The sequence below is a fragment of the Pseudophryne corroboree genome, chromosome 11, assembly GCF_028390025.1.
Source record: "Pseudophryne corroboree isolate aPseCor3 chromosome 11, aPseCor3.hap2, whole genome shotgun sequence".
In the NCBI taxonomy this organism is placed as follows: Eukaryota; Metazoa; Chordata; class Amphibia; order Anura; family Myobatrachidae; genus Pseudophryne; species Pseudophryne corroboree.
In genome coordinates, this window is record NC_086454.1 from 114941777 (window position 1) to 114966297 (window position 24521).

Below are 24521 nucleotides of genomic sequence, written 5' to 3' on the forward strand. Positions count from 1 at the left end.
CCATGTAATCCTCCTCCTCCAGGCTTGCAATAACCGCCCTGAGCGATTCCATCTTGAACTTGAATTTTTTTATGTATGTGTTCAAGGACTTCATATTTAAAATGGGTCTCACCGAACCGTACGGTTTCGGTACCACAAACAGTGTGGAATAGTAACCCCGTCCTTGTTGAAGTAGGGGCACCTTGACTATCACCTGCTGGGAATACAGCTTGTGAATTGCCTCTAGCACAGCCTCCCTGCCTTAGGGAGTTGTCGGCAAGGCAGATTTGAGGAAACAGCGGGGAGGAGACGCCTCGAATTCCAGCCTGTACCCCTGAGATACTACTTGAAGGATCCAGGGATCCACCTGTGAGCGAGCCCACTGATCGCTGAAATTTTTGAGGCGGCCCCCCACCGTACCTGGCTACGCCTGTGGAGCCCCCGCGTCATGCGGTGGACTCAGAGGAAGCGAGGGAAGAATTTTGATTCTGGGAACTGGCTGACTGGTGCAGCTTTTTCCCTCTTCCCTCGTCTCTGTGCAGAAAGGAAGCGCCTTTGACCCGCTTGCTTTTCTGAAGCCGAAAGAACTGTACCTGATAATACAGTGCTTTCTTAGGCTGTGGGGAAACCTGAGGTAAAAATTTTTCTTCCCAGCTGTTGCTGTGGATACGAGGTCCCAGAGACCATCCCCAAACAATTCCTCACCCTTATAAGGCTCTATGTGCCTTTTAAAGTCAGCATCACCTGTCCAGTGTCGGGTCTCTAATACCCTCCTGACAGAATGGCCATTGCATTAATTCTGGATGCCAGCCGGCAAAATATCCCTCTGTGCATCCCTCATATATAAGACGATGACTTATGTTCGCAAAATAGTATCCCTGTTTGACAGGGTTACAGACCACGCTGCAGCAGCACTATCTGCAGGTCTCAGTCTAGTACCTGAGTGTGTAAATACAGACTTCAGGATAGCCTCCTGCTTTTTATCAGCAGGTACCTTCAAAGTGGCCGTATCCTAAGACGGCAGTGCCACCTTTTTTGACAAACGTGTGAGCGCCTTATCCACCCTAGGGGATATCTCCCAGCGTAACTTATCCTCTGGCGGGAAAAGGTACGCCATCAGTAACTTTTTAGAAATGACCAGTTTTTTCACACTTCATTCACTCATTTGATGGGGGAACAAAACACTGCCTGCTTTTTCTCCCCAAACATAAAACCCTTTTTTAGTGGTACTTGGGTTAATGTCAGAAATGTGTAACACATTTTTTATTGCCGGGATCATGTAACGGATGTTCCTAGTGGATTGTGTATATGTCTCAACCTCGTCGACACTGGAGTCAGACTCCGTGTCGACATCTGTGTCTGCCATCTGAGGGAGCGGGCGTTTTTGAGCCCCTGATGGCCTTTGAGACGCCTGGGCAGGCGCGGGCTGAGAAGCCGGCTGTCCCATAGCTGTTACGTCATCCAGCCTTTTATGTAAGGAGTTGACACTGTCGGTTAATACCTTCCACCTATCCATCCACTCTGGTGTCGGCCCACAGGGGGCGACATCCCATTTATCGGCATCTGCTCCGCCTCCACATAAGCCTCCTCATCAAACATGTCGACACAGCCGTACCGACACACCGCACACACACAGGGAATGCTCTTACTGAGGACAGGACCCCACACAGCCCTTTGGGGAGACAGAGAGAGAGTATGCCAGCACACACCAGAGCGCTATATAATGTAGGGATAAACACTATCACTGAGTGAATTTTCCCCAATAGCTGCTTGTATAAACAATATTGCGCCTAAATTTAGTGCCCCCCCCCTCTCTTTTTAACCCTTTGAGCCTGAAAACTACAGGGGAGAGCCTGGGGAGCTGTCTTCCAGCTACACTGTGAAGAGAAAATGGTGCCAGTGTGCCGAGGGAGATAGCTCCGCCCCTTTTTCGCGGACTTTTCTCCCGCTTTTTTATGGATTCTGGCAGGGGTAATTATCACATATATAGCCTCTGGGGCTATATATTGTGATATATTTGCCAGCCAAGGTGTTTTTATTGCTGCTCAGGGCGCCCCCCCCCCCCCAGCGCCCTGCACCCTCAGTGACCGGAGTGTGAAGTGTGTATGAGGAGCAATGGCGCACAGCTGCAGTGCTGTGCGCTACCTTGGTGAAGACTGAAGTCTTCTGCCGCCGATTTTCCGGACCATCTTCATGCTCTGGCTCTGTAAGGGGGACGGCGGCGCGGCTCCGGGAACGAACACCAAGGACGGGTCCTGCGGTCGATCCCTCTGGAGCTAATGGTGTCCAGTAGCCTAAGTAAGAAGCCCAAGCTAGCTGCAAGCAGGTAGGTTCGCTTCTTTTCCCCTTAGTCCCTCGTTGCAGTGAGCCTGTTGCCAGCAGATCTCACTGTAAAATAAAAAACCTAACATATACTTTCTTTCTAGGAGCTCAGGAGAGCCCCTAGTGTGCATCCAGCTCGGCCGGGCACAGAAATCTAACTGAGGTCTGGAGGAGGGGCATAGAGGGAGGAGCCAGTGCACACCAGATAGTACCTAATCTTTCTTTTAGAGTGCCCAGTCTCCTGCGGAGCCCGTCTATTCCCCATGGTCCTTACGGAGTTCCCAGCATCCACTAGGACGTCAGAGAAAATAAGAATTTACTCACCGGTAATTCTATTTCTCGTAGTCCGTAGTGGATGCTGGGGACTCCGTAAGGACCATGGGGAATAGACGGGCTCCGCAGGAGACTGGGCACACTAAAAGAAAGATTTGGTACTACCTGGTGTGCACTGGCTCCTCCCTCTATGCCCCTCCTCCAGACCTCAGTTAGGATACTGTGCCCGGAAGAGCTGACACAATAAGGAAGGATTTTGAATCCCGGGTAAGACTCATACCAGCCACACCAATCACACCGTATAACTCGTGGTATTAAACCCAGTTAACAGTATGAACTACAACTGAGCCTCTCAACAGATGGCTCAACAATAACCCTTTAGTTAGGCAATAACTATATACAAGTATTGCAGACAATCCGCACTTGGGATGGGCGCCCAGCATCCACTACGGACTACGAGAAATAGAATTACCGGTGAGTAAATTCTTATTTTCTCTGACGTCCTAGTGGATGCTGGGGACTCCGTAAGGACCATGGGGATTATACCAAAGCTCCCAAACGGGCGGGAGAGTGCGGATGACTCTGCAGCACCGAATGAGAGAACTCAAGGTCCTCCTCAGCCAGGGTATCAAATTTGTAGAATTTAGCAAACGTGTTTGCCCCTGACCAAGTAGCAGCTCGGCAAAGTTGTAAAGCCGAGACCCCTCGGGCAGCCGCCCAAGATGAGCCCACCTTCCTCGTGGAATGGGCTTTCACTGATTTAGGATGCGGCAATCCAGCCGCAGAATGCGCCAGCTGAATTGTGCTACAAATCCAGCGAGCAATAGTCTGCTTAGAAGCAGGAGCACCTATTTTGTTGGGTGCATACAGGATAAACAGCGAGTCAGTTTTCCTGACTCCAGCTGTCCTGCAAACATACATTTTTAAGGCCCTGACTACGTCCAGTAACTTGGAATCCTCCAAGTCCTTAGTAGCCGCAGGCACCAAAATAGGTTGGTTCAAGTGAAAAGCTGATACCACCTTAGGGAGAAACTGGGGACGAGTCCTCAATTCTGCCCTATCCATATGGAAAATCAGATAAGGGCTTTTACATGACAAAGCCGCCAATTCTGACACACGCCTGGCCGAAGCCAAGGCCAATAACATGACCACTTTCCACGTGAGATATTTGAGATCCACGGTTTTAAGTGGTTCAAACCAATGTGATTTTAGGAAACTCAACACCACATTGAGATCCCAAGGTGCCACAGGAGGCACAAAGGGGGGCTGAATATGAAGCACTTCCTTTACAAAAGTCTGAACTTCAGGCAGTGAAGCCAGTTCTTTCTGGAAGAAAATCGACAGAGCCGAAATCTGGACCTTAATGGAACCCAATTTTAGGCCCATAGTCACTCCTGACTGTAGGAAGTGCAGAAAACGACCCAGTTGAAATTCCTCTGTAGGGGCCTTCCTGGCCTCACACCACGCAACATATTTTCGCCAAATGCGCTGATAATGGTTTGCGGTTACTTCTTTCCTGGCTTTTATCAGCGTAGGAATGACTTCCTCCGGAATGCCCTTTTCCTTTAGGATCCAGAATTCAACCGCCATGCCGTCCAACGCAGCCGCGGTAAGTCTTGGAACAGACAGGGCCCCTGCTGTAGCAGATCCTGTCTGAGCGGTAGAGGCCATGGGTCCTCTGATAACATTTCTTGAAGTTCCGGGTACCAAGCTCTTCTTGGCCAATCCGGAACCACGAGTATCGTTCTTACTCCTCGCCTTCTTATTATTCTCAGCACCTTTGGTATGAGGGGCAGAGGAGGGAACACATAGACCGACTGGTACACCCACGGTGTCACTAGAGCGTCCACAGCTATCGCCTGAGGGTCCCTTGACCTGGCGCAATATCTCTTTAGCTTTTTGTTGAGGCGGGACGCCATCATGTCCACCTGTGGCCTTTCCCAACGGTTTATCAACAGTAGGAAGACTTCTGGATGAAGTCCCCACTCTCCCGGGTGTAGGTCGTGTCTGCTGAGGAAGTCTGCTTCCCAGTTGTCCACTCCCGGAATGAACACTGCTGACAGTGCTAGTACGTGATTTTCCGCCCATCGGAGAATCCTTGTGGCTTCTGCCATGGCCACCCTGCTTCTTGTGCCGCCCTGTCGGTTTACATGGGCGACTGCCGTGATGTTGTCTGATTGGATCAGAACCGGCTGGTTTTGAAGCAGGGGCCTTGCCTGACTTAGGGCATTGTAAATGGCCCTCAGTTCCAGAATGTTTATGTGTAGGGACGACTCCTGACTTGACCAAAGTCCCTGGAAATTTCTTCCCTGTGTGACTGCGCCCCAGCCCCGAAGGCTGGCATCCGTGGTCACCAGGACCCAGTCCTGTATGCCGAATCTGCGGCCCACTAGAAGATGAGCACTCTGCAGCCACCACAGTAGAGACACCCTGGTCCTTGGAGACAGGGTTATCAGTTGATGCATCTGAAGATGCGATCCCGACCACTTGTCCAAGAGGTCCCACTGGAAGGTCCTTGCATGGAACCTGCCGAATGGAATTGCTTCGTACGAAGCCACCATTTTTCCCAGGACTCGTGTGCAGTGATGCAGTGATACCCGTTTTGGTTTTAGGAGGTCTCTGACTAGAGATGACAGCTCCTTGGCTTTCTCCTGCGGGAGAAACACTTTTTTCTGTTCTGTGTCCAGAATCATCCCCAGGAACAGTAAGCATGTGGAAGGAACCAGTTGTGACTTTGGAATGTTTAGAATCCAGCCATGCTGTTGTAGCACTTCCCGAGATAGTGCTACTCCGACCAGTAACTGCTCCCTGGACCTCGCCTTTATTAGGAGATCGTCCAAGTACGGGATAATTAAAACTCCCTTTTTTCGAAGGAGTATCATCATTTCTGCCATTACCTTGGTAAACACCCTCGGTGCCGTGGACAGTCCAAACGGTAGTGTCTGGAATTGGTAATGGCAATCCTGTACCACAAATCTGAGGTACTCCTGGTGAGGAAGGTAAATTGGGACATGCAGGTAAGCATCCTTGATGTCCAGGGATACCATGTAATCCCCCTCGTCCAGGCTTGCAATAACCACCCTGAGCGATTCCATCTTGAACTTGAATCTTTTTATGTATGTGTTCAAGGATTTCAAATTTAAAATGGGTCTCACCGAACCGTCCGGTTTCGGTACCACAAACAGTGTGGAATAGTAACCCCGTCCTTGTTGAAGTAGGGGTACTTTGACTATCACCTGCTGGGAATACAGCTTGTGAATTGCCTCTAGTACAGCCTCCCTGCCCGAGGGAGTTGTCGGTAAGGCCGATTTGAGGAAACAGCGGGGGGGAGGCGCCTCGAATTCCAGCTTGTACCCCTGAGATACTACTTGAAGGATCCAGGGATCCACCCGTGAGCGAACCCACTGATCGCTGAAATTTTTGAGGCGGCCCCCCACCGTACCTGGCTCCGCCTGTGGAGCCCCACCGTCATGCGGCGGACTTGGAAGAAGCGGGGGAGGACTTTTGTTCCTGGGAACCTGCTGCGTGGTGCAGCTTTTTTCCCCTTCCTCTGCCTCTAGACAGAAAGGACCCGCCTTTTCCCCGCCTGTTTTTCTGGGGTCGAAAGGACTGTACCTGATAATACGGCGCTTTCTTAGGCTGTGAGGGGACATGGGGTAAAAATGCTGACTTCCCAGCTGTTGCTGTGGAAACAAGGTCTGAGAGACCATCCCCGAATAACTCCTCACCCTTATAAGGCAAAACTTCCATGTGCCTTTTAGAATCTGCATCCCCTGTCCACTGCCGAGTCCATAAGCCTCTCCTAGCAGAAATGGACAATGCACTTATTCTAGATGCCAGCCGGCAGATCTCCCTCTGTGCATCTCTCATGTACAAGACTGAGTCTTTTATATGCTCTACGGTTAGCAATATAGTGTCCCTGTCTAGGGTGTCAATATTTTCTGACAGGGAATCTGACCAAGCAGCAGCAGCACTGCACATCCACGCTGAAGTAATAGCTGGTCTCAGTATAACACCAGTGTGTGTATATATAGACTTTAGGATAGCCTCCTGCTTTCTATCAGCAGGTTCCTTTAGGGCGGCCGTATCCGGAGACGGTAGTGCCACCTTTTTAGACAAACGTGTGAGCGCTTTATCCACCCTAGGGGGAGTTTCCCAACGTGACCTATCCTCTGGCGAGAAAGGGAACGCCATTAGTAATTTTTTTGAAATCACCAATTTCTTATCAGGGAAAGCCCACGCTTCTTCACACACTTCATTTAATTCTTCAGATGGGGGAAAAACTATTGGTAGTTTTTTCTCCCCAAACATAATACCCTTTTTTGAGGTACCTGGGTTTATATCAGAAAGGTGTAAAACCTCTTTCATTGCCTCAATCATGCCACAAATGACCCTAGTGGACATTAAATTTGACTAATCGTCGTCGACACTGGTATCAGTATCCGTGTCGACATCTGTGTCTGCCATCTGAGGTAGTGGGCGTTTTAGAGCCCCTGATGGTCTTTGAATTGCCTGGGCAGGCACGAGCTGAGAAGCCGGCTGTCCCGCATTTGGCATGTCGTCAAATTTTTTATGTAAGGAGTCGACACTTGCACGTAATTCCTTCCATAAGTCCATCCACTCAGGTGTCTGCCCCGCAGGGGGTGACATCACATTTATAGGCATCTGCTCCGCCTCCACATAAGTCTCCTCATCAAACATGTCGACACAGCCGTACCGACACACCGCACACACACACAGGGAATGCTCTTAAAGGAGACAGGACCCCACAAAAGCCCTTTGGGGAGACAGAGAGAGAGTATGCCAGCACACACCAGAGCGCTATATAATGCAGGGACTAACTGAATTATGTCCCCTATAGCTGCTATAATATTTACTGCGCCTCAAATCTGTGCCCCCCCTCTCTTTTTTACCCTTTTCTGTAGTGCAGACTGCAGGGGAGAGTCAGGGAGCTTCCTTCCAGCGGAACTGTGAGGGAGAAATGGCGCCAGTGTGCTGAGGGAGATGGCTCCGCCCCTTTTTTGGCGGACTTTTCTCCCGCTTTTTTCTGTATTCGGGCAGGGGAAATTACTAGAGATGAGCGGGTTCGGTTTCTTTGAATCCGAACCCGCACGAACTTCACTTTTTTTTTCACGGGTCCGAGCGACTCGGATCTTCCCGCCTTGCTCGGTTAACCCGAGCGCGCCCGAACGTCATCATGACGCTGTCGGATTCTCGCGAGACTCGGATTCTATATAAGGAGCCGCGCGTCGCCGCCATTTTCACACGTGCATTGAGATTGATAGGGAGAGGACGTGGCTGGCGTCCTCTCCATTTAGATTAGATTTAGAAGAGAGAGAGAGAGAGAGATTGCTGTGATACTGTAGATTAGAAGAGAGTGCAGAGTGCAGACAGAGTTTAGTGACTGACGACCACAGTGACCAGTGACCACCAGAGACAGTGCAGTTGTTTGTTTTATTTAATATATCCGTTCTCTGCCTGAAAAAAACGATACACAGTCACACAGTGACTCAGTCTGTGTGCACTGCTCAGCCCAGTGTGCTGCACATCAATGTATTGTATATAAAGCTTATAATTGTGGGGGAGACTGGGGAGCACTGCAGGTTGTTATAGCAGGAGCCAGGAGTACATGATAAATAATATTATATTAAAATTAAACAGTGCACACTTTTGCTGCAGGAGTGCCACTGCCAGTGTGACTAGTGGTGACCAGTGCCTGACCACCAGTATATTAGTAGTATTGTATACTATCTCTTTATCAACCAGTCTATATTAGCAGCAGACACAGTACAGTGCGGTAGTTCACGGCTGTGGCTACCTCTGTGTCGGCACTCGGCAGGCAGTCCGTCCATCCATAATTGTATTATATACCACCTAACCGTGGTTTTTTTTTTCTTTCTTTATACCGTCGTCATAGTCATACTAGTTGTTACGAGTATACTACTATCTCTTTATCAACCAGTGTACAGTGCGGTAGTTCACGGCTGTGGCTACCTCTGTGTCGGAACTCGGCAGGCAGTCCGTCCATCCATAATTGTATTATAATATATACCACCTAACCGTGGTTTTTTTTTCGTTCTTTATACCGTCGTCATACTAGTTGTTACGAGTATACTACTATCTCTTTATCAACCAGTGTACAGTGCGGTAGTTCACGGCTGTGGCTACCTCTGTGTCGGAACTCGGCAGGCAGTCCGTCCATCCATAATTGTATTATAATATATACCACCTAACCGTGGTTTTTTTTTCGTTCTTTATACCGTCGTCATACTAGTTGTTACGAGTATACTACTATCTCTTTATCAACCAGTGTACAGTGCGGTAGTTCACGGCTGTGGCTACCTCTGTGTCGGCACTCGGCAGGCAGTCCGTCCAACCATAATTGTATTATATACCACCTAACCGTGGTTTTTTTTTCATTCTTTATACCGTCGTCATACTAGTTGTTACGAGTATACTACTATCTCTTTATCAACCAGTGTACAGTGCGGTAGTTCACGGCTGTGGCTACCTCTGTGTCGGCACTCGGCAGGCAGTCCGTCCAACCATAATTGTATTATATACCACCTAACCGTGGTTTTTTTTTCATTCTTTATACCGTCGTCATACTAGTTGTTACGAGTATACTACTATCTCTTTATCAACCAGTGTACAGTGCGGTAGTTCACGGCTGTGGCTACCTCTGTGTCGGCACTCGGCAGCCCGTCCATAATTGTATATACCAGTGACCTAACCGTGGTTTTTTTTTCTTTCTTTATACATACATACTAGTTACGAGTATACTATCTCTTTATCAACCAGTCTATATATTAGCAGCAGACACAGTACAGTGCGGTAGTTCACGGCTGTGGCTACCTCTGTGTCGGCACTCGGCAGCCCGTCCATAATTGTATACTAGTATCCAATCCATCCATCTGCATTGTTTACCTGAGGTGCCTTTTAGTTGTGCCTATTAAAATATGGAGAACAAAAATGTTGAGGTTTCAAAATTAGGGAAAGATCAAGATCCACTTCCACCTCGTGCTGAAGCTGCTGCCACTAGTCATGGCCGAGACGATGAAATGCCAGCAACGTCGTCTGCCAAGGCCGATGCCCAATGGCATAGTACAGAGCATGTCAAAACCAAAACACCAAATATCAGTAAAAAAAGGACTCCAAAACCTAAAATAAAATTGTCGGAGGAGAAGCGTAAACTTGCCAATATGCCATTTACCACACGGAGTGGCAAGGAACGGCTGAGGCCCTGGCCTATGTTCATGGCTAGTGGTTCAGCTTCACATGAGGATGGAAGCACTCAGCCTCTCGCTAGAAAACTGAAAAGACTCAAGCTGGCAAAAGCACCGCAAAGAACTGTGCGTTCTTTGAAATCCCAAATCCACAAGGAGAGTCCAATTGTGTCGGTTGCGATGCCTGACCTTCCCAACACTGGACGTGAAGAGCATGCGCCTTCCACCATTTGCACGCCCCCTGCAAGTGCTGGAAGGAGCACCCGCAGTCCAGTTCCTGATAGTCAGATTGAAGATGTCAGTGTTGAAGTACACCAGGATGAGGAGGATATGGGTGTTGCTGGCGCTGGGGAGGAAATTGACCAGGAGGATTCTGATGGTGAGGTGGTTTGTTTAAGTCAGGCACCCGGGGAGACACCTGTTGTCCGTGGGAGGAATATGGCCGTTGACATGCCAGGTGAAAATACCAAAAAAATCAGCTCTTCGGTGTGGAGGTATTTCACCAGAAATGCGGACAACAGGTGTCAAGCCGTGTGTTCCCTTTGTCAAGCTGTAATAAGTAGGGGTAAGGACGTTAACCACCTCGGAACATCCTCCCTTATACGTCACCTGCAGCGCATTCATAATAAGTCAGTGACAAGTTCAAAAACTTTGGGTGACAGCGGAAGCAGTCCACTGACCAGTAAATCCCTTCCTCTTGTAACCAAGCTCACGCAAACCACCCCACCAACTCCCTCAGTGTCAATTTCCTCCTTCCCCAGGAATGCCAATAGTCCTGCAGGCCATGTCACTGGCAAGTCTGACGAGTCCTCTCCTGCCTGGGATTCCTCCGATGCATCCTTGCGTGTAACGCCTACTGCTGCTGGCGCTGCTGTTGTTGCCGCTGGGAGTCGATGGTCATCCCAGAGGGGAAGTCGTAAGCCCACTTGTACTACTTCCAGTAAGCAATTGACTGTTCAACAGTCCTTTGCGAGGAAGATGAAATATCACAGCAGTCATCCTACTGCAAAGCGGATAACTGAGTCCTTGACAACTATGTTGGTGTTAGACGTGCGTCCGGTATCCGCCGTTAGTTCACAGGGAACTAGACAATTTATTGAGGCAGTGTGCCCCCGTTACCAAATACCATCTAGGTTCCACTTCTCTAGGCAGGCGATACCGAGAATGTACACGGACGTCAGAAAAAGACTCACCAGTCTCCTAAAAAATGCAGTTGTACCCAATGTCCACTTAACCACGGACATGTGGACAAGTGGAGCAGGGCAGGGTCAGGACTATATGACTGTGACAGCCCACTGGGTAAATGTATGGACTCCCGCCGCAAGAACAGCAGCGGCGGCACCAGTAGCAGCATCTCGCAAACGCCAACTCTTTCCTAGGCAGGCTACGCTTTGTATCACCGCTTTCCAGAATACGCACACAGCTGAAAACCTCTTACGGCAACTGAGGAAGATCATCGCGGAATGGCTTACCCCAATTGGACTCTCCTGTGGATTTGTGGCATCGGACAACGCCAGCAATATTGTGTGTGCATTAAATATGGGCAAATTCCAGCACGTCCCATGTTTTGCACATACCTTGAATTTGGTGGTGCAGAATTTTTTTAAAAACGACAGGGGCATGCAAGAGATGCTGTCGGTGGCCAGAAAAATTGCGGGACACTTTCGGCGTACAGGCACCACGTACAGAAGACTGGAGCACCACCAAAAACTACTGAACCTGCCCTGCCATCATCTGAAGCAAGAAGTGGTAACGAGGTGGAATTCAACCCTCTATATGCTTCAGAGGTTGGAGGAGCAGCAAAAGGCCATTCAAGCCTATACAATTGAGCACGATATAGGAGATGGAATGCACCTGTCTCAAGTGCAGTGGAGAATGATTTCAACGTTGTGCAAGGTTCTGATGCCCTTTGAACTTGCCACACGTGAAGTCAGTTCAGACACTGCCAGCCTGAGTCAGGTCATTCCCCTCATCAGGCTTTTGCAGAAGAAGCTGGAGGCATTGAAGAAGGAGCTAAAAGGGAGCGATTCCGCTAGGCATGTGGGACTTGTGGATGCAGCCCTTAATTCGCTTAACAAGGATTCACGGGTGGTCAATCTGTTGAAATCAGAGCACTACATTTTGGCCACCGTGCTCGATCCTAGATTTAAAGCCTACCTTGGATCTCTCTTTCCGGCAGACACAGGTCTGCTGGGGTTGAAAGACCTGCTGGTGACAAAATTGTCAAGTCAAGCGGAACGCGACCTGTCAACATCTCCTCCTTCACATTCTCCCGCAACTGGGGGTGCGAGGAAAAGGCTCAGAATTCCGAGCCCACCCGCTGGCGGTGATGCAGGGCAGTCTGGAGCGACTGCTGATGCTGACATCTGGTCCGGACTGAAGGACCTGACAACGATTACGGACATGTCGTCTACTGTCACTGCATATGATTCTCTCAACATTGATAGAATGGTGGAGGATTATATGAGTGACCGCATCCAAGTAGGCACGTCACACAGTCCGTACTTATACTGGCAGGAAAAAGAGGCAATTTGGAGGCCCTTGCACAAACTGGCTTTATTCTACCTAAGTTACCCTCCCACAAGTGTGTACTCCGAAAGAGTGTTTAGTGCCGCCGCTCACCTTGTCAGCAATCGGCGTACGAGGTTACATCCAGAAAATGTGGAGAAGATGATGTTCATTAAAATGAATTATAATCAATTCCTCCGCGGAGACATTGACCAGCAGCAATTGCCTCCACAAAGTACACAGGGAGCTGAGATGGTGGATTCCAGTGGGGACGAATTGATAATCTGTGAGGAGGGGGATGTACACGGTGATATATCGGAGGGTGAAGATGAGGTGGACATCTTGCCTCTGTAGAGCCAGTTTGTGCAAGGAGAGATTAATTGCTTCTTTTTTGGGGGGGGTCCAAACCAACCCGTCATATCAGTCACAGTCGTGTGGCAGACCCTGTCACTGAAATGATGGGTTGGTTAAAGTGTGCATGTCCTGTTTTGTTTATACAACATAAGGGTGGGTGGGAGGGCCCAAGGATAATTCCATCTTGCACCTCTTTTTTCTTTTCTTTTTCTTTGCATCATGTGCTGATTGGGGAGGGTTTTTTGGAAGGGACATCCTGCGTGACACTGCAGTGCCACTCCTAAATGGGCCCGGTGTTTGTGTCGGCCACTAGGGTCGCTAATCTTACTCACACAGTCAGCTACCTCATTGCGCCTCTTTTTTTCTTTGCGTCATGTGCTGTTTGGGGAGGGTTTTTTGGAAGGGACATCCTGCGTGACACTGCAGTGCCACTCCTAGATGGGCCCGGTGTTTGTGTCGGCCACTAGGGTCGCTAATCTTACTCACACAGCTACCTCATTGCGCCTCTTTTTTTCTTTGCGTCATGTGCTGTTTGGGGACGGTTTTTTGGAAGGGACATCCTGCGTGACACTGCAGTGCCACTCCTAGATGGGCCCGGTGTTTGTGTCGGCCACTAGGGTCGCTAATCTTACTCACACAGTCAGCTACCTCATTGCGCCTCTTTTTTTCTTTGCGTCATGTGCTGTTTGGGGAGGGTTTTTTGGAAGGGCCATCCTGCGTGACACTGCAGTGCCACTCCTAGATGGGCCCGGTGTTTGTGTCGGCCACTAGGGTCGCTAATCTTACTCACACAGTCAGCTACCTCATTGCGCCTCTTTTTTTCTTTGCGTCATGTGCTGTTTGGGGAGGGTTTTTTGGAAGGGCCATCCTGCGTGACACTGCAGTGCCACTCCTAGATGGGCCCGGTGTTTGTGTCGGCCACTAGGGTCGCTAATCTTACTCACACAGCTACCTCATTGCGCCTCTTTTTTTCTTTGCGTCATGTGCTGTTTGGGGAGGGTTTTTTGGAAGGGACATCCTGCGTGACACTGCAGTGCCACTCCTAGATGGGCCCGGTGTTTGTGTCGGCCACTAGGGTCGCTTATCTTACTCACACAGCGACCTCGGTGCAAATTTTAGGACTAAAAATAATATTGTGAGGTGTGAGGTATTCAGAATAGACTGAAAATGAGTGTAAATTATGGTTTTTGAGGTTAATAATACTTTGGGATCAAAATGACCCCCAAATTCTATGATTTAAGCTGTTTTTTAGTGTTTTTGGAAAAAAACACCCGAATCCAAAACACACCCGAATCCGACAAAAAAAATTCGGTGAGGTTTTGCCAAAACGCGTTCGAACCCAAAACACGGCCGCGGAACCGAACCCAAAACCAAAACACAAAACCCGAAAAATTTCAGGCGCTCATCTCTAGAAATTACCACATATATAGCCTCTGGGGCTATATATTGTGGTTATTTTGCCAGCCAAGGTGATATTATTGCTGCTCAGGGCGCCCCCCCCCCCCCCAGCGCCCTGCACCCTCAGTGACCGGAGTGTGAAGTGTGTATGAGGAGCAATGGCGCACAGCTGCAGTGCTGTGCGCTACCTTGGTGAAGACTGAAGTCTTCTGCCGCCGATTTTCCGGACCATCTTCTTGCTTCTGGCTCTGTAAGGGGGACGGCGGCGCGGCTCCGGGAACGAACACCAAGGACGGGTCCTGCGGTCGATCCCTCTGGAGCTAATGGTGTCCAGTAGCCTAAGAAGCCCAAGCTAGCTGCAAGCAGGTAGGTTCGCTTCTTCTCCCCTTAGTCCCTCGTTGCAGTGAGCCTGTTGCCAGCATGTCTCACTGTAAAATAAAAAACCTAATATATACTTTCTTTCTAGGAGCTCAGGAGAGCCCCTAGTGTGCATCCAGCTCGGCCGGGCACAGAAATCTAACTGGGGTCTGGAGGAGGGGCATAGAGGGAGGAGCCAGTGCACACCAGGTAGTACCAAATCTTTCTTTTAGTGTGCCCAGTCTCCTGCGGAGCCCGTCTATTCCCCATGGTCCTTACGGAGTCCCCAGCATCCACTAGGACGTCAGAGAAATTATACTTACAAACGAATAAATGAATATTATGCCCTCACTGACGCGGGAAGACGTTCGCCCCTTGTAGTTGTGCCCCTGTAGCTGCGCCACTTGTACTGTGCCCCTTGTAGTTGTGCCGCTGTAGCTGCGCCCCTTTTACTGTGCCCCTTGTAGTTGTGCCCCTGTAGCTGCGCCCCTTGTACTGTGCCCCTTGTAGTTGTGCCCCTGTAGCTGCGCCCCTTGTAGTTGTGCCCCTGTAGCTGCGCCCCTTGTACTGTGCCCCTTGTAGCTGTGCCCCTGTAGCTGCGCCCCTTGTACTGTGCCCCTTGTAGCTGTGCCCCTGTAGCTGCGCCCCTTGTAGTTGTGCCCCTTGTAGTTGTGCCCCTTGTACTGTGCCCCTTGTAGTTGTGCCCCTGTAGCTGCGCCCCTTGTACTGTGCCCCTTGTAGTTGTGCCCCTGTAGCTGCACCCCTTGTACTGTGCCCCTTGTAGTTGTGCCCCTGTAGCTGCGCCCCTTGTACTGTGCCCCTTGTAGCTGTGCCCCTGTAGCTGCGCCCGTTGTAGTTGTGCCCCTGTAGCTGCGCCCCTTGTAGTTGTGCCCCTGTAGCTGCGCCCCTTGTACTGTGGCCCTTGTAGTTGTGCCCCTGTAGCTGCGCCCCTTGTACTGTGCCCCTTGTAGTTGTGCCCCTGTAGCTGCGCCCCTTGTACTGTGCCCCTTGTAGTTGTGCCCCTGTAGCTGCCCCCTTGTACTGTGCCCCTTGTAGTTGTGCCCCTGTAGCTGCGCCCCTTGTACTGTGCCCCTTGTAGTTGTGCCCCTGTAGCTGCGCCCCTTGTACTGTGGCCCTTGTAGTTGTGCCCCTGTAGCTGCGCCCCTTGTACTGTGCCCCTTGTAGTTGTGCCCCTGTAACTGCGCCCCTTGTACTGTGCCCCTTGTAGTTGTGCCCCTGTAGCTGCCCCCTTGTAGTGTGCCCCTTGTAGTTGTGCCCCTGTAGCTGCGCCCCTTGTACTGTGCCCCTTGTAGTTGTGCCCCTGTAGCTGCGCCCCTTGTACTGTGCCCCTTGTAGTTGTGCCCCTGTAGCTGCCCCCTTGTACTGTGCCCCTTGTAGTTGTGCCCCTGTAGCTGCGCCCCTTGTACTGTGCCGCTTGTAGTTGTGCCCCTGTAGCTGTGCCCCTTGTAGTTGTGCCCCTGTAGCTGCGCCCCTTGTACTGTGCCCCTTGTAGTTGTGCCCCTGTAGCTGCGCCCCTTGTACTGTGCCCCTTGTAGTTGTGCCCCTGTAGCTGCGCCCCTTGTACTGTGCCCCTTGTAGCTGTGCCCCTGTAGCAGCGCCCGTTGTAGTTGTGCCCCTGTAGCTGCGCCCCTTGTAGTTGTGCCCCTGTAGCTGCGCCCCTTGTACTGTGGCCCTTGTAGTTGTGCCCCTGTAGCTGCGCCCCTTGTACTGTGCCCCTTGTAGTTGTGCCCCTGTAGCTGCGCCCCTTGTACTGTGCCCCTTGTAGTTGTGCCCCTGTAGCTGCTTCCTTGTACTGTGCCCCTTGTAGTTGTGCCCCTGTAGCTGCGCCCCTTGTACTGTGGCCCTTGTAGTTGTGCCCCTGTAGCTGCGCCCCTTGTACTGTGCCCCTTGTAGTTGTGCCCCTGTAGCTGCGCCCCTTGTACTGTGCCCCTTGTAGTTGTGCCCCTGTAGCTGCCCCCTTGTACTGTGCCCCTTGTAGTTGTGCCCCTGTAGCTGCGCCCCTTGTACTGTGTCCCTTGTAGTTGTGCCCCTGTAGCTGCACCCCTTGTACTGTGCCCCTTGTAGTTGTGCCCCTGTAGCTGCCCCCTTGTACTGTGCCCCTTGTAGTTGTGCCCCTGTAGCTGCGCCCCTTGTACTGTGCCCCTTGTAGTTGTGCCCCTGTAGCTGCCCCCTTGTACTGTGCCCCTTGTAGTTGTGCCCCTGTAGCTGCCCCCTTGTACTGTGCCCCTTGTAGTTGTGCCCCTGTAGCTGCGCCCCTTGTACTGTGCCCCTTGTAGTTGTGCCCCTGTAGCTGTGCCCCTTGTACTGTGCCCCTGTAGCTGTGCCCCTGTAGCTGCGCCCCTTGTAGTTGTGCCCCTATAGCTGCGCCCCTTGTACTTGCCCCTTGTAGCTGTGCCTCTGTAGCTGCGCCCCTTGTAGTTGTGCCCCTGTAGCTGCGCCCCTTGTAGTTGTGCCCCTGTAGCTGCGCCCCTTGTAGTTGTGCCCCTTGTAGTTGTGCCCCTTGTACTGTGCCCCTTGTAGTTGTGCCCCTGTAGCTGCGCCCCTTGTACTGTGCCCCTTGTAGTTGTGCCCCTGTAGCTGCGCCCCTTGTACTGTGCCCCTTGTAGTTGTGCCCCTGTAGCTGCGCCCCTTGTACTGTGCCCCTTGTAGCTGTGCCCCATGTAGCTGCGCCCGTTGTAGTTGTGCCCCTGTAACTGCGCCCCTTGTAGTTGTGCCCCTTGTAGCTGTGCCCCTGTAGCTGCGCCCCTTGTACTGTGGCCCTTGTAGTTGTGCCCCTGTAGCTGCGCCCCTTGTACTGTGGCCCTTGTAGTTGTGCCCCTGTAGCTGCGCCCCTTGTACTGTGCCTCTTGTAGTTGTGCCCCTGTAGCTGCGCCCCTTGTACTGTGCCCCTTGTAGTTGTGCCCCTGTAGCTGCCCCCTTGTACTGTGCCCCTTGTAGTTGTGCCCCTGTAGCTGCGCCCCTTGTACTGTGCCCCTTGTAGTTGTGCCCATGTAGCTGCGCCCCTTGTACTGTGGCCCTTGTAGTTGTGCCCCTGTAGCTGCGCCCCTTGTACTGTGGCCCTTGTATTTGTGCCCCTGTAGCTGCGCCCCTTGTACTGTGCCCCTTGTAGTTGTGCCCCTGTAGCTGCGCCCCTTGTACTGTGCCCCTTGTAGTTGTACCCCTGTAGCTGCCCCCTTGTACTGTGCCCCTTATAGTTGTGCCCCTGTAGCTGCGCCCCTTGCACTGTGCCACTTGTAGTTGTGCCCCTGTAGCTGCTTCCTTGTACTGTGCCCCTTGTAGTTGTGCCCCTGTAGCTGCCCCCTTGTACTGTGCCCCTAGTAGCTGTGCCCCTGTTGCTGTGCCTCAAACACACACACATAAAAAAAAAAAAAATACACACAGACACATACTTACCGCTCCTGCATCGCTGCCTCCGTCTCCGTCCGCCGCTCCTCTCTGCTGTACTATAGGAGAGACGTCATGACTCATGACGTCTCCCACTGTAGCGCCGCTCAGACACTAGGGGTCAATTATGACCTCTAGTGTCAGTCAGCGGCGCCGGCTGCAGCGGGCGCCCACACATCCCACGGCGCCTGCTGCAGCCGGGAAGGGGGATCACTAGTGATTGGACAGCGGATCCAGCACTGGATCCGCTGGGATAATCACATCTGGGGGAATGACAGGGGCGTGCATTCATCGGGGCTGAATGCACGCCCCTGTCATTGAGGCATCAGTAAAGGTGCCGCTTCCCCGTTCTTTTTTAATGGGCTTTCACAGCCCATTGCTGCGCCCCGCCCCCCACTGCCCGGACTTTAATGTTAGGTGCGGGAGGCACCTCTCCTGCTGCCTCCCAGCCTAACATTTTCACGGGGGGAGATTATTAAAATAATAAAAGAATATATTTATCACAGACTCTGTGATAAATATCTTCTTTTTATTATTTTAATCATTATGACAGGGAAGGCACTGCCTCCCCTGCCTCCCCTGACTGCACGTCCCTGGGATGCAGGGTCATGCACATCTCAGTCACATCTCCACTTGTGACTGAAGGAGCATAAATGGGCTTTATAGAGGCTTGCAGTAAGGGTGTTTAGACAGATTTGTAGGCTATGGGGTCTACGGAATTGAAGTCGGAACTGCCGTCTAGTCAGAAAGACGGCAGTTTCTGACTTTTTTAGGTCGAATCATGATTCGACCTATTCAATAGTTCTGCCGTTTTCCCGACTTGTCGGCAATTCCAACTTGTTGGAAAACACGTGGATCGGTGGATTAGCAGCGGATTTACATGTTTTGTCGGATTTGCGGCAAAATCCGACAGGTTCTAGTCCCGTTTTTCGACAATGTCAATCCGACTTTAAAAAAGTCAGATTGGCATTATCGAAAACGGGCAATAACTGTCGGATGTGCCCGCAAATTGAATACTGCATTGTCGGATCCCCTCCATTGGAGAGGATCCGACATGCATTGAATAGACCCCTATATAGAGTTCTTTGTGCAAAAAATATGTAGGCCTCATTTAGAGTTATCATACAAAAAGTCTCTTATCAGGAAGCACTGCTAACGGGTTACATTTTGACACAATTATGGATACATTTCACTATAATTTATTAAACATACACAGTATGGCCATACGAACAAAACATAAAATACCCTAAGATACAATAAAAATCGTATAATAAAATACAGATCTGGCTGGTATAATTAACCTACATCAATGGATATGTTTTTATATAGCCTGCATAATTAATAGTAATCTTATCAAAGCAATGAAATACAATTAAATCTCACTCCACAAATATATTGCTGCACTCTGTGGCTGTTATTATTACAGCAGAGTCACAACAGCTTTCTAATAACTCAGTTGTTATTAGTGATGTGCACCGGAAATTTTTCGGGTTTTGTGTTTTGGTTTTGGATTCGGTTCCGAGGCCGTGTTTTGGATTCGGACGCGTTTTGGCAAAACCTCCCTGAAAATATTTTGTCGGATTCGGGTGTGTTTTGGATTCGGGTGTTTTTTTACAAAAAAACCTCAAAAACAGCTTAAATCATAGAATTTGGTGGTCATTTTGATCCTATAGTATTATTAACCTCAATAACCATAATTTCCACTCATTTTCAGTCTATTCTGAACACCTCACACCTCACAATATTATTTTTAGTCCTAAAATTTGCACCGGGGTCGCTGGATGACTAAGCTAAGCTACCCAAGTGGCCGACACAAACACCTGGTCCATCTAGGAGTGGCACTGCAGTGTCAGACAGGATGGCACTTCAAAAAAATAGTCCCCAAACAGCACAGGCGCAATGAGGTAGCTGTGTGACTAAGCTAAGCGACCCAAGTGGCCGACACAAACACCTGGCCCATCTAGGAGTGGCACTGCAGTGTCAGACAGGATGGCAGATTTAAAAAATAGTCCCCAAACAGCACATGATGCAAAGAAAAAAAGAGGTGCACCAAGGTCGCTGGATGGCTAAGCTAATCGACCCAAGTGGCCGACACAAACACCTGGCCTATCTAGGAGTGGCACTGCAGTGTCAGACATGATGGCACTTCAAAAAAATAGTCCCCAAACAGCACATGATGCAAAGAAAAATGAAAGAAAAAAAAGAGGTGCACCAAGGTCGCTGGATGGCTAAGCTAAGTGACACAAGTGGCCGACACAAACACCTGGCCCATCTAGGAGTGGCACTGCAGTGTCAGGCAGGATGGCACTTCAAAAAAATAGTCCCCAAACAGCACATGATGCAAAGAAAAATGAAAGAAAAAAGAGGTGCAAGATGGAATTGTACTTGGGCCCTCCCACCCACCCTTATGTTGTATAAACAGGACATGCACACTGTAACAAACACATCATTTCAGCGACAGGGTCTGCCACACGACTGTGACTGAAATGACTGGTTGGTTTGGGCCCCCACCAAAGAGAAGCAATCAATCTCTCCTTGCACAAACTGGCTCTACAGAGGCAAGATGTCCACCTCCTCCTCATCGTCCGATTCCTCACCCCTTTCACTGTGTACATCCCCCTCCTCACAGATTATTAATTCGTCCCCACTGGAATCCACCATCTCAGGTCCCTGTGTACTTTCTGGAGGCAATTGCTGGTGAATGTCTCCACGGAGGAATTGATTATAATTCATTTTGATGAACATCATCTTCTCCACATTTTCTGGAAGTAACCTCGTACGCCGATTGCTGACAAGGTGAGCGGCTGCACTAAATTTCGGAGTACACACTGGAGGGGGGGCAACTTAGGTAAAATAAAGCCAGTTTGTGCAATGGCCTTCAAATTGCCTTTTTCCTGCCAGTATACGTACGGACTGTCTGACATGCCTACTTGGATGCGGTCACTCATATAATCCTCCACCATTCTTTCAATGTTGAGAGAATCATATGCAGTGACAGTAGACGACATGTCCGTAATCGTTGTCAGGTCCTTCAGTCCGGACCAGATGTCAGCATCAGCAGTCGCTCCAGACTGCCCTGCATCACCGCCAGCGGGTGGGCTCGGAATTCTTAGCCTTTTCCTCGCAGCCCCAGTTGCGGGAGAATGTGAAGGAGGAGCTGTTGACGAGTCACGTTCCGCTTGACTTGACAATTTTCTCACCAGCAGGTCTTTGAACCTCTGCAGACTTGTGTCTGCCGGAAAGAGAGATACAAGGTAGGTTTTAAATCTAGGATCGAGCACGGTGGCCAAAATGTAGTGCTCTGATTTCAACAGATTGACCACCCGTGAATCCTGGTTAAGCGAATTAAGGGCTCCATCCACAAGTCCCACATGCCTAGCGGAATCGCTCTGTTTTAGCTCCTCCTACAATGTCTCCAGCTTCTTCTGCAAAAGCCTGATGAGGGGAATGACCTGACTCAGGCTGGCAGTGTCTGAACTGACTTCACGTGTGGCAAGTTCAAAGGGTTGCAGAACCTTGCACAACATTGAAATCATTCTCCACTGCGCTTGAGTCAGGTGCATTCCCCCTCCTTTGCCTATATCGTAGGCAGATGTATAGGCTTGAATGGTCTTTTGCTGCTCCTCCATCCCCTGAAGCATATAGAGGGTTGAATTCCACCTCGTTACCACCTCTTGCTTCAGATGATGGCAGGGCAGGTTCAGGACTGTTTGCTGGTGCTCCAGTCTTCGGCACGCGGTGGCTGAATGGCGAAAGTGGCCCGCAATTCTTCGGGCCACCGACAGCATCTCTTGCATGCCCCTGTCGTTTTTTAAATAATTCTGCACCACCAAATTCAATGTATGTGCAAAACATGGGACGTGCTGGAATTTGCCCAGATGTAATGCACGCACAATATTGGTGGCGTTGTCCGATGTCACAAATCCCCAGGAGAGTCCAATTGGGGTAAGCCATTCTGCGATGATGTTCTTCAGTTTCCGTAAGAGGTTGTCAGCTGTGTGCCTCTTATGGAAAGCGGTGATACAAAGCGTAGCCTGCCTAGGAACGAGTTGGCGTTTGCGAGATGCTGTTACTGGTGCCGCCGCTGCTGTTCTTGCTGCGGGAGGCAATACATCTACCCAGTGGGCTGTCACAGTCATATAGTCCTGAGTCTGCCCTGCTCCACTTGTCCACATGTTCGTGGTTAAGTGGACATTGGGTACAACTGCATTTTTTAGGACACTGGTGACTCTTTTTCTGACGTCTGTGTACATTTTCGGTATCGCCTGCCTAGAGAAATGGAACCTGGATGGTATTTGGTACCGGGGACACAGTACCTCAATCAAGTCTCTAGTTGGCTGTGAATTAACGATGGATACCGGAAACACGTTTCTCACCACCCAGGCTGCCAAGGCCTGAGTTATCCGCTTTGCAGCAGGATGACTGCTGTGATATTTCATCTTCCTCGCAAAGGACTGTTGGACAGTCAATTCCTTACTGGAATTCCTTGTACTACACAAGTGGTCTTCCGACTTCCCCTCTGGGATGACGATCGACTCCTAGCTGCAACAACAGCAGCGCCAGCAGCCGTAGGCGTTACACTCAAGGATGCATCGGAGGAATCCCAGGCAGGAGAGGACTCGTCAGACTTGACAGTGACATGGCCTGCAGGACTATTGGCTTTCCTGTCTAAGGAGGAAATTGACACTGAGGGAGTTGGTGGTGTGGTATGCAGGAGCTTGGTTACAAGAGGAAGGGATTTAGTGGTCAGTGGACTGCTTCCGCTGTCATCCAAAGTTTTTGAACTTGTCACTGACTTCTGATGAATGCGGTCCAGGTCACGTATAAGGGAGGATGTTCCTAGGTGGTTAACGTCCTTACCCCTACTTATTACAGCTTGACAAAGGCAACACACGGCTTGACACCAGTTTTCTGCATTTATGTTGAAATAATTCCACACTGAAGAGGTAATTTTTTTTTGTATTTTGACCAGGCATGTCAATGGCCATATTCGTCCCACGGACAAAAGGGTGTCTCCCCGGGTGCCTGACTTAAACAAACCACCTCACCATCAGAATCCTCCTTGTCAATTTCCTCCCCAGCGCCAGCAACACCCATATCCTCATCCTGGTGTACTTCAACAGTGACATCTTCAATTTGACTATCAGGAACTGGGCTGCGGGTGCTCCTTCCAGCACTTGCAGGGGGCGTGCAAATGGTGGATGGCGCAACCTCTTCCCATCCAGTGTTGGGAAGGTCAGGCATCGCAACCGACACAATTGGACTCTCCTTGGGGATTTGTGATTTAGAAGAACGCACAGTTCTTTTCTGTGCTTTTGCCATCTTAACTCTTTTAAGTTTTCAAGCAGGAGGATGAGTGCTTCCATCCTCAGGTGAAGCTGAACCACTAGCCTTGAACATAGGCCAGGGCCTCAGCCGTTCCTTGCCACTCCGTGTCGTAAATGGCACATTGGCAAGTTTACGCTTCTCCTCAGACGATTTTGATTTAGATTTCTTGGTCATTTTACTGAGCTTTATTTTTTGGGATTTTACATGCTCTCTACTATGACATTGGGCATCGGCCTTGGCAGACAACGTTGATGGCATTTCATTGTCTCGGCCATGACTAGTGGCAGCAGCTTCAGCACGAGGTGGAAGTGGATCTTGATCTTTCCCTATTTTACCCTCCACATTTTTGTTCTCCATTTTATTAATGTGTGGAATTATATGCCAGTAATATATCAATAGCAATGGCCTACTACTATATATACTGCGCACAACTGAAATGCACTATAGGTATGGATGGATAGTATACTTGACGACACAGAGGTAGGTAGAGCAGTGGCCTACTGTACCGTACTGCTATATAGTATATACTGGTGGTCAGCAAAATGTGTAAAACTGAAATGCACCACAGGTATGGATGGATAGTATACTTGACGACACAGAGGTAGGTAGAGCAGTGGCCTACTGTACAATACTGCTATATAGTATATACTGGTGGTCAGCAAACTGTGCAAAACTGAAATGCACCACAGGTATGGATGGATAGTATACTTGACGACACAGAGGTAGGTAGAGCAGTGCCCTACTGTACCGTACTGCTATATAGTATATACTGGTGGTCAGCAAACTGTGCAAAACTGAAATGCACTACAGGCATGGATGGATATTATACTTGACGACACAGAGGTAGGTAGAGCAGTGGCCTTCTGTACCATACTGCTATATAGTATATACTGGTGGTCAGCAAACTGTGCAAAACTGAAATGCACCACAGGTATGGATGGATAGTATACTTGACGACACAGATGTAGGTAGAGCAGTGGACTACTGTACCGTACTGCTATATATATAGTTATACTGGTGGTCAGCAAAATTCTGCACTGTACTAGTCCTACTATATACTACAATGCAGCACAGATATGGAGCGTTTTTCAGGCAGAGAACGTATAATACTGGTGGTCACTGGTCAGCAAAACTCTGCACTGTCCTCCTACTATATAATACTGCTGGTCCCCAGTCCCCACAATAAAGCAATTAGCACACTGAGCACAGATATTTGCAGCACACTGAGCACAGTCAGATATGGAGCGTTTTTCAGGCAGAGAACGTAGATATTTGCACTTGCAGCACACTGAGCACAGATATTTGCAGCACACTGAGCACAGATATTTGCAGCACAATTTGCAGCCCACTGAACATAGAAACTGAGAGGAC

At 49.9% G+C, this 24521-nt stretch overlaps 1 protein-coding gene across 1 annotated transcript in view; it reads left to right on the plus strand.

Moving 5' to 3' along the window:
* The window catches only part of LOC134968664 (mucin-5AC-like), a 509092-nt gene that overhangs the window by 348644 nt on the left and 135927 nt on the right, over nucleotides 1–24521 (plus strand). The window lies entirely within an intron of this gene.